Source organism: Vicugna pacos, unplaced genomic scaffold (assembly GCF_048564905.1).
Source record: "Vicugna pacos unplaced genomic scaffold, VicPac4 scaffold_191, whole genome shotgun sequence".
In the NCBI taxonomy this organism is placed as follows: domain Eukaryota; kingdom Metazoa; phylum Chordata; class Mammalia; order Artiodactyla; family Camelidae; genus Vicugna; species Vicugna pacos.
Window position 1 is genome coordinate 683459 of NW_027328870.1, and position 14472 is coordinate 697930.

Genomic DNA, 14472 nt, shown 5'->3' on the forward strand with positions numbered 1-14472 from the left:
GGGCCCACCTCACAAGTGACATGAAAATAATGATCCCACCAGGAGCAATAACAGTTCCTCAGAATAAATGGGCTTTTCCAAGCACTCTCCACCTGTTGCAAAGGCCTCCCAGCAGGGAAGTGGGCTGTCAGGGGCAGCACTGCACTCTCCACTGTAACAAGGAGAAAGCCAAGGGCCACAGAGAGGAGTGCCTTTCCAGTGTCACTGCTCACTTTCCCACCTTTTGGGAGACCAGGGGTCTTTTCTACTACATTCTGGCTCTGAAGCCCGAATACTGGGTGGACATGCCTCCCTCCCTGGAGCAAGGAACCACTAAGTGACCTGTCACTTGTCACCAAGCAGACAGGCTCATTCCAGCTCATTGTGCCACCAGCAGGTTGTGCTAGAAGCAGGATCCTCTGGGAGACATCACACTCTCCCAAGCTGGAAACAGGTGAACAGCTCACAGGTTTCCTGGAGAGGATGGTCACGTGGCCTTGATCTGGCCGATCAGCATTTTCCATCCTCCCTGGCCACTGTGATTGGCTCAGGGCTGGGCACCAGCCCAATCAGGCTCCACGGAGGTCAGGCCTAGTTGCTGGAATCCTGGGAGCAGAGAAGTTCTATTTCAGTTGGGAGTTGAGGGGTGGTGATATCAGCCTGTGGCAGTTGGTGACCATCTTGCTTACATAAAGGCAGAGCCATGTGAAGATGACAACAGTGGCAGAGCCCAGAGGTGGGGAAGGATGACTTCTGTTGATGTCACTGAGCACCAGGTACAGACCTGCCTGAAGCTATCTCCCTGTGGACGTCTCAGTTAGTCATTCTCTCCTGCCCTGTTTGCTTCATTAAGCCACTTTGGTTTTCTGTCACTGGTTTTAAGAAAAAGTTTGACTATTCCTTCAAGCTGGCTAAATGGAGACCCTGGAACTGCAACAGTGAGGTGACAGGCAACAATGTGGCTAATAGAGTCCAGAGGCGTCTGTTCAAACAGGGGATTGTAAATGACAAGGGAGAGTACACATGGCCTCAGTGAACAGATTTGCTACTGGTAGCTCCCAGTTCCTGGATATTAGAGTGCATTCACTCAGCCAAGTCTCAACTCTGCTGTCACACCTGCTAACCCACACCACTCCTCTCCCACCTGCCGGGCCTAGGGGGGCTGGACACCCCCGGGCACCTGAAACAGCCCAGGGCTTTGTGTTGTAATTTACACAGGCTGCCCCTAGTTCTGAGGGTGAGGGTGACTGGATTCCAGTTTACAGAGAAAACAGACTAGACGTTCTCACTGGTGAGATGTGGGGGTGGGACCCCAATCTACCATCTGACCTATGACTTCGGAGTGGACAGCCTCCCCACCCTCAGCCAGGATGCTTGCTAAGCCTAGGGGCTCAGGAGTCCTGTTCCCTCCATCACCCCTCCTGGAGGTGAGAGTGGGGGGCTCTTCTCTATACAACATTCACCCCTGCAGGGGCACACGTGTGACCTCACAGTCTGTCATCCCTTCCTTATGACCTGGACCTCCTTGATGTGTGAGCACTGCAGATCATGGGTGCACACGTGGGCAGGTGCACCATGACTGAGAGGACAACACTCCAATTTAAGCCCCTCCTTGCTCAGATGATTACATCCTGGAATTGAGGGGTTCCCAGGGGTCAGTTGGCCAATTCTGGCCTTAGGGGCAAATTCTTATCACCCAGGGGGCTAATTTTTAAATTAAATTACACATTTACAATTCAATAGTCAAGCCCCTTTCTAGGCAGCCTTGTAGCCACTCAGCTTTTACCCCTCGCTGTGACCATGTTCTTAACTTCAAATTGAGTGTCATTATGGACATGAACATGTCCCTTTCATGTGTCACCTTCACAGTAAGCGGCCACCCCAAACTCCCCTCCCTTCCCCTTGTCGATATCTCCACTCAGGGAGTAGGGCCCTTTTGATGCAGTTGTGCAAATGTATGAGCTAAGGGTTTAGAATGTCCAGGCTAGGAGGGGTCTGCCCCACATGGCAGGGCAGGTGGGCTGGCAGGGGGTGATGGTTCACTTGCAAAACCTCAGCTGGTTTCAGGCAGTGACAACAGACTGGCAGCCAAGGGCTCAGCTGGTGCAGAATAAGTGGATTAACTGTGTTCACCCAGACGCCTTGGGGGTGGCAGCCCTGGAGTACGACTACAAGTGAGGAAGGTGGAGGGTCCCCAGTGCCTGGACCTCCACCTTCTAAAAATCAGGACTGAGATGTGGCTCTGAAGTCAGAACACTGGAGTTCAAAGCTTCCCCCACCACTTAGTCAATAATTCAAAGCAAATGAGCCTCAGTTTTCTCATGTGTAAAATGAGAACTTTGAAGCCTCTCCCTCTGAGGGTGTGGAGGGAAGTAAATGCGGTGACAGCAGAGCACAGGAGCTGTCTGGGCTGAGCCTGCATACAGGCAGGCCGTTGTTGCTGCCATGACCACTGTCTTCCAGGGCAGGGTCTGCACTCTCTCCCTGTGAAGGTCCAGACAGTAAACATTCTAGGCTTTGAGGGACCTACAGTCCCTGTCACAAATACCACCCTCTGCTGTTGGAGGGCAAAGACAGCTCCTGCAGTAGGTAGTCCAGTCTCGCACCCCCGCTTCCTGACATAAGTATTCCTGAGATACAATTTTCACATAACTTTGTTGGCTTTAGGTGTGCAGCATAATGACTTGTTACATGTGCATATTGTGAAATGATCAGTGCATTAAGTTTACCTGACGTCTGTCATCACCCAAAGTCACACACTATTTTCCTTGTGATGAGAAATTTTAAGAGGTACTCTCTTAACTATCAAATGCACAACGCAGTGCTGTTAACTACAGTCACCTTGCAGTACATTATGTCCCCAGGACTTGTTTATCTTCTAACTGGAAGTTTGTACATTTTGATTATCTTTCCGAATTTCAATCATCCCCTGACTCACCTCTGGCAACCACCAACCTGATATCTGTTTCTATGTGTTTCGGTTTATTTTGTAGATTCCACATATAAATGAGATCATAGGTATTTGTCTTTCTGTCTTATTTATTTCACTTAGCATAATACCCTGAAGGTCCACCCAAGTTGTCACAAATGGCAGGATTTCACTTTTTTAATGTCTGAATAAGATTCTATTTTATACACATATATATGCATCACGTTTTCTGTACCCATTCATCTGCTTATGGACACTTAGGTTGTTTACATATCTTGGTTATTGTAAACAATGATACAGTGAACATGAGGGTGCAGTTGTCTCATTGACATAGTGATTTCATTTCCTTTGGATATATTCCCTGCAGTGGACTTGCTGGATCATATGGAAGTTCTAATTTTAAATTTTGAGGGAGCCTTCTTACTCTTTTCCCGAGTGATGGCACCAATTTACATTCCCACCAACATTGCACAAGTTTCCCTTTTCTTCACACCACCACCATCACTTGTTATCTCTTATATTTTGATGACACCCACCCTGACAGGTGAGAGGGGTTATCTCATTGTGGTTTTGATTTGCATTTCCCTGATGGTGAGTGATGTTGAGCACCTTTTCATGTACCTGATAGACATCTGTGTGCCTTCTTTGGAAAAATGTCTATTCAGTTCCTCTGCCCACTTTTTAAATCACATTGCTTTTTTTTTTTGCTGTTGAATTGTAAGAGTTCTTTATATGTTTTGAGTGTTAACCCCTTATCAGATATATAGTCTGAAAGTACTTTCTCCCCTTCTGTCTGTTACCCTACCCTCTGCTTTCTGGATGACAGGGGTCCAGGCACTTTGGAATCTCTGCTTCTCACGTGTTTCCAATGTTGGTTGGGTGAGGGCTGTGTTCTGATAAAAGTGTGCACAACCGTGGGTCACTACCCCTTATTTTAGAAGGTGGGCTCTGAAGAGTGCAGTGTGGGCAGGGATGTTTCCCAGAAGTCATCATTTGGATGGTCATGTGCTCTGGAACTCACACCAACTAGCCCGGATGTGATGGGGCAATTTGCAAAGGGAGGACCTTGCAGCTAAGACACAGACCAGGTGCTCTTGTGTCTTGTTGGATGGACCTGGAAACAAAGTTGTGTGGAACAGGGAATCCTCCAGGTCACAAGGCTCAGTTCAGACTTCTGGGGTGCAGAGACCTGCTCTGAGCCACTGTCACTGAGGAGCGAAGGGCCTCAGGCAGGAGGGAGGAGTTGCTGGATTTCACTTGCCCTGTGTGTCAAGTTTCAGCTCTGGTGATTTGTGGAACATGGGCTTAGCTTTGGGAATGTAAGAGGAGAGGTTACTGGGGAAGGGCTGGTTTTTTCCTTTGATTGAGGTCCTACTGTGTGCCAAGCACAGCAGTCCTCTGAGTCAGGGCTGGAAAGCCAGGCACAGAGAGGTCAGGGAGTTTCCAGGTCACACAACATTAGGCGCATCATTAGGGTCTGATGCAGACCTGACGCCCAGCCCACATTCTCTCTCCTTTCCCAGGACCATCATGATCCCACATGTCAGAATCACCCAGAGAGGCCCAGGTATGGGCACTGGGACCTTTCCTGCCTAACATGCAAGGAGCCTTAAGAGGGACAACAAGGCACTTCCTGAGTCCATGATGCCCAGAGGCTGCTCTTAGCAAGAGGCTCAGCACACACTCTTGGATGAATCCTAGCTCTGTCCTGAGTCACTCTGTCCTCCCTGCCTCAGTTCTTCTGCCCACATGGGGCTGGAAACAGCAGCCACTTCAGAAGGGTCTAAGGAACCTCCAGGATCCTGGAAGCAGCACCCTCACACAGGGAGCACGGTCTCCTTAACTTTTCCTCACCTCTTTGCTGGATGTAGAGTCCCAGCGGGGCCCTGGCTTGTCCCAATTCTCACCCCAGATCAGGGTCCAGCAGGGCGTGGTGTCCAGGCTGGACTCTGTCCTCTGCCCCTTTTGGGGACCCTCATTCATCGCACCTTGGCTGCCTAGACACTGTCTTCCAGGGGCCACTCTGTGCCTCCCACACCTACCTAGCATCCACCAACCCTGGGTTACTCCAGCGCCCTCTGGCCCTTGGACACACACCTACTCCGTGTTGAGTGGAAATGAGGTGACCGACATGCTGGGCCTCCTGGACAGTCTGGAGGAGACCGATATCCCCAACCTGCCCACCACCCCAAGAGCCCAAGATGGGGAGAGGGTGTGCCTCCATTCATACTCTGATTTGCTCAGATTCTCAGCACCTACTTTGCTGGGTGGATATGGGGGCAGAGGTATGATGTAAAAGCAGGAGACCTGGACAGCAGACCATGAGAAGGGGGCTAGCCCAGGCTGGTCTCATAACCCCCTTAGCTTTGGTTTTATCATCTTTAAAGTGGGACAGACTCTTGTGAGGTGAGCAGGATCCTGACCCATAGCCAGGAACTGTCCTACACGCCTTAGAGAAGCTCACTGACTCCTCACGAAAATCTGTGGGGCAGGGACAGGCATTATCACCCATTTCTGCAGAAGTAACTGAGGCACAGAGAGAACAGCTGAGGTGACCACCCCAGATTACAGAGCCCAGGTCATCTGGTTCCAGTGTCCAGGCTCATGGTCAGTGCCCACTCTGGGTTTTCCTCCTCCCTTCATCCACCACTGGAACCCATGGTCGCAGCCTCATCTCAGTGTGATTGTTCATGGGGAGCAGGAAGGGTGCACTGAGGGCCCGTTTCTCTGAGGACTGCTTTCCCAGAAGGCTCAAGGGGTTGACTGTATTCACTACTGGACACCCAGGCCTGGGCCCAGGCCAGCCACACTGCAAAGCCTGAATCAGTGATTGTTGAGTGAATACCTGAACCTCTGCATGTACCTGCATGTTGCCCCCATTTCCTCATCTCCACAGCTGGCTACCCGGCCAAAACCCCGTGTAATCAGGCCTGGGCCAGGGACAGTCACGGGGACCAGAGATGCTCAGCTGGGGACAGGAAGCCTCAGGGGCCCTGTGGCTGTCCCAAGCATCTCCTGGGGCAATTCACAGGGAAGCCCAGCCAGCTTCCAGGAACAGCAATCAGGTCCCAATCCCAGGGGTATAAGGTAGGTCTTAAGGGGTGTTTCCTGAGACTAACTTTGTGTATGAAGGGGGCCTGGGGGTCAGGCTGCTTTCAACGTCCATTCCAGGCCTACATCCATGCTGGCAGCATGGAGCTAGTCATAAAGGACACAGGCCGTGGGGCCAAGGCTATAACAGGGCTCTGCTCCCTCTCTGTGGCTCAGTGTCCTCATCTGTAACAGAGAACTAGTAACAGGGCCATGGGAGGGCTCACTGAGACCCTCCTCTGTGGCTTTGGTTGGACACTGCCCTCCCTCTGCTCAGTGCCATTCTCTGTAATAGAGAATAGTAACATTTCTCTTAACCCGTTTTGGCCCCATTTTTCTGAGTCTCTTTCTACATTGGGCCCAGGGCTTTCACAGAGATCACAGACTTGGGATGTAATCAGAGTGTGGTCACAGCCCTAGTGGTCCCAATTGAGGCCAGAGGAGCTTCGGGGGGGGGGTGAGAATCCAGAACTGCTTCATGGAGGAGGTGAGATCTGAGCTGTGTCCCCAAGGATGAGCTGTCATCTAGCTGAGGCCTGACACTGAGCAGGACCCATGTCCATGGTTAATGAGGGTGTGAATGAATGAATGGGCACCCCTCTGACAGAGAGTGAGGGGGTAGTCCCCTAGGCCAAAGCAGGAAACACAGGGCACCCTGGGGGAGCAGAGGGCGTGGCTGCAGTGTGATGCCTGCCTCACCCTTTATGGGTGTCTTGCCACCACTTTAGCGTGTGTTCTGGTGGATTGGGAGCCCTTTTCTCTCCTCTGCTTCAGTATCCTGCTCTTCATTCCGAGGAACACCCGCCTGTGTCACCTCAGTGTCCCCAAGTGGACCTGGACCTGTCTTGTGGGAGATTTTGAAGAGGGATTTGGTGTGCAGCCCAAGACTGAATTGGGAGGGAGAGGATAATAGGGACCTCCAGAGGGGATCATGGGCTGGGAGTCATCGGAGGGGTGGGGAAGGCAGAGCCTCAGAGCTGTAGGATCCTGCTAGTGGTGGCTCCTTCACGAGGGGCTTCACAAGGAGGAAGCAATCATGGGGAAAAGGCAGAGCTCAGTTTGGGGCTTGCTGACATGGAACAGCTCATCACAGAGACGTCCAGAGGAGCTGGATGTAGGGAACGAAGATGCCACTGATGTCAGGGTCAAATCCTGAGACCCAGATGAGGTGGGGCGGTGGTGCAGGGGAAGGGGCTTGAGGATATCAAGATGTTCATTCATTGGGGTCCTCAGGGTGGGGACCTTCATGTTCATTTCACAGCCACCTGGTGCCTGACAGAGTTAGGCTTAGGGAGGTCACTGAGTAGACACGTGCCGATAACCTAGATTCTCCTCTTTCCACATAAAGTCCCTGGTGTGAAGCCAGCAGGCACTCTTCAGAGTCATACACCCTCACCCCTGGGCTCTCTGTGTGCCTAGAGCCCAGTGGCCCCTTACCTCCCACTCCCCACTGCAGGACCCTTTGCACACCTGCATTTCCACAAGCTATAAAACATCTTCTCTTGCTGTGTGTTTACCCTATGAAACCTCATTGCCCCAGGAAGAGAGGCCTCACATCCTTCCCTTATTAAAGTGGTAAAGCCTTTTGTTCAGAGAAGCCCCTGTCAGACCTCATAACCAACCAGGTACCTGTGCATGAATTGATCATGCAGCCCCCTCCTCCTTGTGTGCACAGCACCCCCCCAATAACAGACCCCACACACTCAACCTTTGCGCTCGTGTAGGCACCTCTTACCTGTGTGGCCTGATGTTGTCTATAGCAGTGTCCCTATTGAACTTTCCTAAACCCTTCTCAGACGCTGGTATTTCTTTACCAACCCAAGTAATTAGGCTGCCATTGTGCCCACAACACCTGAAACAGAGTTGGCTAAATTATGCAGATTGATGATGCAGGTTAATTTGCTATAAAGCTGAAATCAAGGTTTACAAATAAAAGCAACATACATACTCAAGGCAGGACTAAGAACTCACACGGATAACTAAGACCCTCCACATACATCCCACTTTGCCCTTAGGGCCTTTGCGATGGCTGCTCTTCCAGCCAGGATCTCTCTCCGCCTGCTTCTTAAACACCTCCAGGAATCTGCTCAAATGTCCTCCCTGACCTTATTTTTCTCCATGGAACATATCACCTCCGGACATTGTGTATATTTTACTTAATTTTCTCTGTGTCCCACACCAGGCTGTCTGCTGCATGAGGATGGAGAACTGACTGCTTCACTACCTGCTGTGCCCGGTATCTGGAACCCACCCAACACACAGTAGGACCTCAGAAATTGTGTGACGGGTGTGTGATCACTGTAGGCCACAGACAAAAGTCTTCCCAGCAGTCATGGTAAGAGTCATTCATTCTCTACTTACTGAGCCCTACTGTGTGCTGGATACTGACCTGGGTGGGAGGCATGCAGTGGATTAGACACAGTGAGCACACACAGCATGTTAGGAGGGACATGTGCTCTGGAGACCACACAGGGCTGGGGGAAGTCAGGAGTGCAGGAGTGGAGGAGAAGAGGGCCAGGTGGAGACAGTGGTGCCAGAGGAGACAGAGAGGTGGGGCCCAGGTCGTGCAGGGCTTTATGGCTCCTGTGAGAGCTTTTCCTCAGGGCAGCAGAACCATGGCTGGGTACGGAGCAGGGGCCCAGTTCCTGAGTGCTATGCAGGAAATGGAGCAGGTGTCTGCTGGGGAGATGTGCGTGGAGGAGGCTGTCCCTGTAGACTGTGCAGGCAGAGAAGGCTCCTCTGAGGAGGTGACATCTGAGCTGAGCCCTTGTATGGACCGTGTTTCCACCTTCTGTAGACTGGATGCTTTCATCTGCCCTGCAGCCCTATGCAGGACACACCCTGTTCTCAGTCACCTGGACTTGGCCTCCTGCCTGCCTTTTGGGCCCTCCCACCCCAGAAGGAGTCCTTCTAGATCTAACTCACTACCTCCTCCACTGGACTTGGACTCACACTGAGCCACTGTCCACCTGCCCAACTCACCCAGAGTCAAGTCCAGACACTTGGGGGAGCCCCTCCACTCCAGAGCCCATGAACTTACTCAAATGGCCAGTCCTCAGCCTGCTCACATGCCTCACACTCCCCTCCTGCAGAAACCCTGTGACAGATCATGTCCACAGCACCCTGCTCCTCCGATCCTGACCCCAGGCTTTCCCATGTGGTGTGACCCCTCATAGGTTGCAGTCCCCTCCTCCAGTCTGGTGAGTAGAAACAACCTTTTCTTTTTTCTTTTGTTAATATATTTATTTTTTAATTTTCATTTTATTGAGTTATAGTCAGTTTGCATTGTTGTGTCAATTTCCAGCATAGAACATAATTTTGTCAATTGTGTTTACTCTTTCAAGAAACCATCTCTTGGCTTGATTTTTTCAAATGTTCCTTATATCTCTATTTTATTTTTTTCCTCCCTGATCTTTATTATTTCCTTCCTTCTGCTTACTTTTGTTATTTTTGCTCTTCTTTTTCTAATTCTTTTAGGTGGTAAGTTTGATTGTTTATTGCAGTTGTTCCTCGTTTTTGAGGTAGACCTGATTCTCTCGCTATAAACTTCCCTCTAAGCACTGCCTTTTCTGGATCCCATAGGTTCTGTGTGATTGTGTTTTCATCATCATTTGTCCCAATGTGTTTTTTATTGCTTCTTTGATTTCATCATCCACCCATTTTTTTTTAAAGTAGTATGTTGTTTAACCTCCATACTGTCATTTATTTCTCCTTTATTTTTCTGTAGTTAATTTCTAGTTTCATGGTATTGTGGTCAGAAAAAGTTGCTTCAAATATTTTCTATCTTCTTCAAATTGTTAATGCTTCTTTTGTGCCAAAGTATATGACCTATCCTAGAAAATGTGGTATGTGCACTTGAGAAGAATGTATGTTCTATTTTAGGGAAATATAAAGTTCTGAAAATATTACCCAAAACAAATTGTTCTATTGTATCATTTAATTTCTATGTCGTCTTATTAATTTTATGTATGGAAGATCTGTCCAGTGATGTTAATGGATTGTTTAAGTCTTCTACCGTGATTGTATTCTGATCAAATTTTCCCTTTTTATCTGTTAGTATTCTCTTTTTGTCTGTTATATATTTAGGTGCTCCTATGTTGTGTTCATATATGTTAATGAGTGTAATATCTTCATCTATGACTCCTTTAATCATTATAAAATGTCCTTCTTAATCTTTCTTAATAATCTTTGTTTTAAAGTCTATTTTATTTGAAATCACTGTTGATATTCCTGCTTTCTTGTGATTTCCATTTGTGTGGAATATCTTTTTCAATCCTCTCACTTTCAATCTATGTGTTTCCTTCTCCCTAACGTGGGTCACTTGTATACAGCGTATTGTAGATACTTGCTTTATTATCCACTCTGCACTCTATGTCCTTTGATTAAAGCATTTAGTCCATTGACATTTATAGTAATTATTAATAGAAATGTGTTTATCACAATTTGAACTTTGTTTTGCAGTTCATTTTGTATTTCCTCTTTGTACCTTACTTTTTCTTTTTGTGGTTTGATAATTTTCCTTTTTATTATCTTGGTGTCTTTTTAGTTTTGTGACTCTATTGTAACTTTTTGGCTTGTGGCTACCCTACTTTGTACATATATTAACCCATTACTATATCTGTTTGTTTTAAACAGATAATAATATAAGCTCAAACCCATCCTACCAAGAACAAAAAAGAGAGAGAGACAGAGAGAAAGAGAGAGAGAAACCTGCATATTTTCTTGCTCGCCTCTCCCACGCTTAATGATTTAGATGCCCTCTTTTATGATTTCATGTTTATTCTGTTGTAATTCATTGTAGCAATCACCTTTCCAATTATGGTTTTCTCCTTTTTGTAGCATCCTGCTTCTTTTCTATTTAGAGTAGGTCTTTCAATATTTATTTTAGCATAGGTTTAGTGTTGCTAACTTCTTTTAGTTTTTGCTTCTCTGTGAAGTTCTTTATCTCTCCTTCTATTCTAAAGGATACCCTTGCTGGATAAAGTATCCTGGGCTGCATCATTTTTTCATTCAGGACTTTGAATACACCTTGCTTCTCCCTTCTGGCCTGTACTGTTTTTGTAGAGAAATCAGCTGAAAATCTTATGGGGGTTCCCTTGTATCTCATTCTTTGTTTTTCTCTTTCTCCCTTTAGAATCATTTCCCATTCTCAACCCTGGTCATCCTGATTGTAATATGTCTTGGTGTGGGTCTGTTTGGGTCCTCCTTGTTTGGGACGCTCTGTGTTTCCTGTACTTGGATATCTGATTCCTTCTTTAGGTTTGGGAAGTTTTCAGTCATGATTTCTTCAAATATCTCTTCAATCTCCTTTGTTCTTTCTTCTCCTTCTGGGACCCCCATTATGAGTAGGTTGGCATGCTTTATGTTATTCCAAAGGTCCCGTATATTGCTTTCATTGGTTTTTATTTGTTGTCTTTCAGCTGTTTTGTTGTCCTGTCTTCTAAGTCACATATTCATTCCTCTCAATTATCCAGCCTACATTTTATAGCCTTTACCTCAACTCTCCTCTCAGCAAATGAGTTTTCCAATTTTCACTGGCTCCTCTTTAGAGTTTCAATTTCGTTATTTGACATATTCTCTGTCTCTATACACAATCTCTTTTAGTTTCTTCAGTACTTTGATCACTCCTTTTTTGAAATCATCTAGTAGACTATCAATGTCTATTTCATTGATTGTTCTTTCAGGGGGTTTATCTTGTTCTTTTAATTGAGACAGGTTGCTCTGCTTTTTTATCTTGCTTATATCTCTCTGGCACTATGGCTTATGGAGTATCAATTATCTACTGTGGTCTTTTAAGAGTTTATTTATTTATATAAAGTGGATGCAGAAATAAAACTAAGCACAAAGAAATTAGTTTTAAAAGCAGTATAATCAATAACAGAAGAACATATTGAAACAAGATAACAATTGAGTTGGGATGAATTTTTAAAATATTAAAGGAAGAAAAAATATTTGAGAACAGAGTATAATCACAACAGAAGAACAAAACAAGGATAAAACTGAAATTGGACAAATTGTAAGATAATAATAAATGTATTTTAAAAGAAAATTTTAAAAGGGATTAAAAATAGAAATATAAAAATTATTTAAGAAGTAACATTTAAAAAGTAAAAGAAAATGGAACAGAAAAAGAAAAGAGTATGTTCCCTTGGAGATTGTGTGCCCTTAGTAATTTTATCAAGAGGTCCTTCTTAAACATGTGTGGTTACCAAGTCTTACTTCTGTGCCTTTTGTCTGTTATCCCTTTGGTTAATGATGTGGCCATTAACCTGTTAACCAGAGCCTACCCTGGCTATTGAATGGGGACTCCTTTTTGTTTTGTTGTTGTCAAAGCTCCTGCCCTTGCCTTGCTTCATGAACTCAGCTCGTTGTTTCCAGAGACCCTCTGGTCACACCCTTGGTCTGTGCTGCTCCCAGTGCCTGTAGGTAGACATGTCACTTCTCCTCCCAGTGCTGCATCTTGGTGCTGCACTCCTGCATGGTAGGTGGACAGGTTGTGTCCCTTCCCAATGCCGTGTCCAGGTGCAGCAGTCCTCCACAGTAGTTGGGTCGGTTGCTCCCATATTCAGTGCTACTCCCCACACCACATCTGTTCCACACTCTGTGGGTGGGCTTGAGGCAAATGGCCACACCAGCCCTAATCCCTGCTCTTTGCCAGAACTTTGCTCCTTGTTCATTTGTCTTAGAGGTGTGAGTTCATAGAGGCACCAGGACAGAAACGTCCTATATTTCTGGGGATGTAAACAAGTCTCAGTCCCACCTATGAGGTTGCAGAACTGCCAGGTACATATTCAGGTTTCAACCCCATGTCTGCCTGGGTGGGTATGATGGCTGTGGCTGAGCCTCATCTCTCTTATTCTGAAAAATCACCAGTTATGTTGCCGTGAGTCAGCAGAAACAAAGGACGAAACACCCCTTCCCCCAGGCAAGCCAGCAATATTGCTTTGCTTTATTTTTTTCTTATTTTATGGGAGGCCCAGGCTGTTCTGATCTGTATACAATCCAAGCAGTTTTCCACAGCACACTGCAGTCCCCCAGGGTTACCTATGTACAGTCAACCAGAGTCTGCCTGGATCCAGCAGCCTGTCCCTTCCCATCCCTGATTCACTTCTAGGTTTGGGGGTTGTTGACACACTTTGTGCCCATTTAACTTAATTCTGTCAGTCAAGGGTGGTTCTGTACACATCTGAGCCTCAGAGGTTCCCTGTCCATCCTGCTGACCTCTCCGTTGGAAAGAGGGAGACCCAGTCAACCAGCACTATCCCTCCTTTGCTGCTCCCTCTTCAAAGGACCAACCCCAAGCCATTTTGCATTTTCTTCCTTCTTTTTTCCTTTTCTCCTACCAGATTGGTGGCACATTTTGTCTTTTGAAGATGGCAATGTTTTATCAAAGTTCAGCAGATGTCCTGAGTGGATGGGTGTGTCTGTGAATGTCAGTCTTGGTGAATTTATTGGAGAGGATAAGATACAAGCATCCTTCTACTCCAATATCTTGGCCTTTCTCCAAGAATATACACTCTTAATAATTTTGTCATAAGGTTATTTTTAACTATGGGTGGTTGACAAGTCTTCCTTCTACGCCTTTTGCCTGTTATCCCCTTTTTTGGTGGTGTGGCTGGTGTTCTGGTGGCCTGAATCTGCCCTGGCTATTGAGCAGGAGCTACTTTTTTTCCTGTGGTTGTCACACTCCTGCCCATATCCTGCTGTGAAAACTCCACTTGCTGGTTCCAGAGGCCATCTAGTCGTGCCCCTGGTCTGTGTCCCAGCATCAGTAAATGGGTGGTCTGCACCCCCCACCAGATGCCTGGTCCCAGGACCACACTTGTGCAAGGTAGTTGGCAGGTAGCTCCCCTGCCGCATTAGGTCCATGCTTTGTAGGTGGACTCAGAGGAAAGAGCTGCACTAGCCCTCACCCCTGCTGTGTTCCAGAACACTGATTCTTGTGCATTTTTCTTAGAAGAACCAACTCAGAGAGGCATAGGTGTGTAATGGTCCCTTCTTCTTGGGACTGTAAACAAATCTCAGTCCCACCTATGAGGTTGTGGAGCCCCTAGGTAGAGATTCGGGTTTTAACCCCTCCTCTACCTGGGAACCATGCACCAGAAAATATGGTGGCTATGGCTGAGCCTTGACTCTCTTCCCCCAAGAAGTCTCCAATAATGGTACTGTGGGTCTGCGGACACAAAGGCTATGGCTCCCCTTCCCCCCAGGGCACACCAGCAGTGTTTTTTGCCTTTTTTTTGTATTTTATGGGGGACCAAGGCTGTTCTGTATACTCTCCCAGCCATGGCACACAGAACATTGCAGTCCCCCAAGGTTTCCTTTGTAGAGTCAGCCCGAGTCCTCTGCTCAACTCAGACAGCCTGTCCCATCCCACCCCTGCTGGTTCGTGTCTAGGGCTGGGGATCGTTGGGACCCTTTGTGCCCAATTAACTTAGTTCTGTCAGTCAAAGTCTATTCTATACAGATCTGAA

General features: G+C 47.2%; 1 long non-coding RNA gene across 1 annotated transcript; it reads left to right on the forward strand.

The window, feature by feature from the left end:
• The first annotated feature begins 658 nt into the window (after nt 1–658).
• LOC140695220 (uncharacterized) lies at nt 659–9201 on the forward strand. The gene is made up of 3 exons (XR_012070915.1): nt 659–755; nt 8181–8333; nt 9091–9201. It is a non-coding gene; the product is annotated as an uncharacterized lncRNA (long non-coding RNA).
• Nucleotides 9202–14472: the final 5271 nt, after the last annotated feature.